At 37.3% G+C, this 3,081-nt stretch overlaps 1 pseudogene; it reads left to right on the forward strand.

The window, feature by feature from the left end:
- The first annotated feature begins 1,887 nt into the window (after nt 1-1,887).
- On the forward strand, nt 1,888-2,847 carry LOC102768793 (annotated as a pseudogene).
- The last annotated feature ends 234 nt before the right edge of the window (nt 2,848-3,081 follow it).

Genomic DNA, 3,081 nt, shown 5'->3' on the forward strand with positions numbered 1-3,081 from the left:
TCTTTTCTTATTGATCATGACCATTCTAACAGGTATGAGTGATAGTTCAATGTGGATTTTATTTGCATTTCCGCAATAGCTAGTGAAGTTGAGCATTTTTTCATGTGTCTATTAGCTATTTGCATGTATTCTTGGGAAAATTGTCTGCCCATTTTTTAATTGAACTGCTTGAGTTGTTTTTTATTGTTATAGTTGAGTTGAATGAGTTCTCTATATATGTTGGATATTAGCAGCTTTATTGTAGATATTTCTTGCAAATATTTTCTCCCATTTGACTGGTTGCCTTTTATTTTCACATCTTAAATTTGCCTTTCAATTTTTAGGGTAATTTCATGTATAGGCACTTTGAATACTTTTACATGAATTACATTATTTTTTCAATTAATTCCACTGATTTTAATGAACACATCTCCACTTGAGAGCATGTACACATGCACACATGACCTCACACATGCTTTCTTTTTTTTTAAGGTGGTGTGTTATTGTTCTTCCCTAATATTTATGTAGTCCATATGCATCTTCCTCTTCTTGGAAGAATCTACTTGGCAGGCAGTCTCTGAAATAAGAAGCCATAAGGATCTTCATTAATTAGAAGTGTTGTGTGGTGATAAAAAAAGAAAAAAAAAAGAAAGATAACAGACCTGTTGTGGTGTTTATAATGATGACTGCCCCGTTTAAGAGAAATACTAAAAATGGTGACCATGCAAGACAGATTTATGGTGATGTTAACAACAGAAATCACTTTTATCAAGTGTCCACTGTATGTCAGAGAGGCTACACTAGAAAAATTATCCGCACATTCCACTTTATTTAATCACAAATCTGTCCTACAATATAGAAAATATTTACTACTGTCATTGTGTAGGTGAGGTATCAGTAGCTGAAAGACATTAAATAACTTTGTCAAGGTCACAGACATATAACATGGTAGACCAAATTCTATTCCACGAATTCTGACTCAAGATCCTACTTTCTAAATCACAGCTCTATACTGTACTTTGGAAGAGTTATATATCAAACATAAGTGAGCCCTCACCAGTTAGGCTCAGTGATTACAGCGTTTGCCGACTGACTAAAGGGTCACGGGTGCAATTCTGGTCCAGGCCATGTACCTCAGTTGCAAGGGAGCATGCAGGAGGCAACCAAATAATGTGTCTCTCTCACACTGTTGTTTTTCTCTCGCTCTGTCTCTCCCCTTCTTTTTTAGTCTTTCTAAAAATCAATGGGGGAAAATATCCTCGGATGAGGCTTAGCAAAAAAAATAATAATTGAGATGAAGGTAATGGATTAATAATGATAATAACAGCTATATTTTATCAAGTTGTTACTGTGATTAAAGGCATTTTTGTACCTCAGAAAGATGGTAATAGAAGTAACCACATTTTAAAAAGAAACACAGGAAGGCACATGTAGAGTTAATTGTGACACCAATACAAAGCATCAGGTTACAGAATTAAGGTTACATGAGTTGAAAACACATGTTTTAATCACTATTACAAAATGATATTTTCAAAGAAAAGACCTTAAATGCCTTTAGTTATTTTCTAAGGCTCATATGAAAGAAGAAATTGGTATATGTCCACCAATTTGGAAAATAGAATTAGTGAGGAGAACATAAAGAGAGAGAAAAAGATTTCTGCTAAATTAAAGAAAGTTTGAATAATTACACAATTTTATTTTATTTATTTTTTTAGAAGTTATTTTTTTATTGTTAAAGGAATAATTACACCATTTTAAATAAAATTGGATTACCACTTGAATGAGTGAGTCACTGGCATAGAAATGACTACTAGATCATGTAAGATGTTCATGCAAAGGTGAATCAAAATGTGATGAATAACGGAGATGCCACTTGGCTGTTTATTGAATGTTGCCTTGGATTTTTTCTTTATAAGACACACCAGCTGCATGGAAGCAGAAAACCACACAGAAGTGTCACAATTCCTGCTCCTGGGTCTCTCAGATGACCCTAAACTGCAGCCCCTCCTCTTTGGAGTGTTCCTGTGCATGTACCTGTTCACTGTGCTTGGAAACCTGCTCATCATTGTGGCCATCAGCTCTGACACCCACCTCCACACACCCATGTATTTCTTTTTCTCCAACCTGTCCTTTGTTGACATCTGTTTCACCTCCACCACGGTCCCAAAGATGCTGGTGAACATCCAGGCACAGAGCAAAAACATCTCCTACATCGGATGCCTCATTCAGGTGTATTTTTTTATGATTTTTGCTGGAATGGACAACTTCCTCCTGACTGTGATGGCCTATGACCGGTATGTGGCCATCTGCCACCCCCTGTACTACATGGTCATCATGAACCCACGCTTCTGTGGTTTTCTGGTTCTTGTGTCTTGGCTCATCATTTTCTGGGTCTCCCTTGTTCATATTCTATTGATGAGGCAGATGACATTCTGTATGGGCACTAAAATTCCACATTTTTTTTGTGAACTGGCTCAGATCCTCAAGGTGGCCTGCTCTGACACCCTCATCAATAACATTTTCATATATGTAGCTGCTGTCCTATTGGTTGTGTTTCCTTTTACTGGAATTATTTTTTCTTATTCTAAGATCGTCTCCTCTTTAATGAGAATATCCTCTGCAAGAGGGAAATATAAAGCATTTTCCACCTGTGGGTAAAACCTCTCTGTGGTTTCCTTGTTCTATGGCACAGGCCTGGGGGTTTACCTCAGTTCTGCTCTGACCCATTCTTCCCTACAGAACTCAGTTGCCTCAGTCATGTACACCCTGGTCACACCCATGCTGAACCCCTTCATCTACAGCCTGAGGAACAAGGATGTGAAGGGGGCCCTGAGAAGGCTCCTCAACCTACCAGCATCTTGTCTGTGATGATCACTGGCCTCAGAACTAAGTGTCATTGTGTATCCAAAGGTAAATGTTGCAAATTTAAATATCTGGTTCTTTTTCACTCCTCAAAGACAGGCTTGATTTTGTTTATTTCCAAAGCATGTGTGATTTCACATTTGTTTGTTTCTGTATTAGTTTCTTTTCAACAACTCTCTTGTGAATTCCTTTTTTACTTTTCTTCCCTGTATGGTGTCCACAATGTTCCATGTTTAGTCA

This window comes from Myotis davidii, unplaced genomic scaffold (assembly GCF_000327345.1).
Source record: "Myotis davidii unplaced genomic scaffold, ASM32734v1 scaffold1989, whole genome shotgun sequence".
NCBI lineage: Eukaryota > Metazoa > Chordata > Mammalia > Chiroptera > Vespertilionidae > Myotis > Myotis davidii.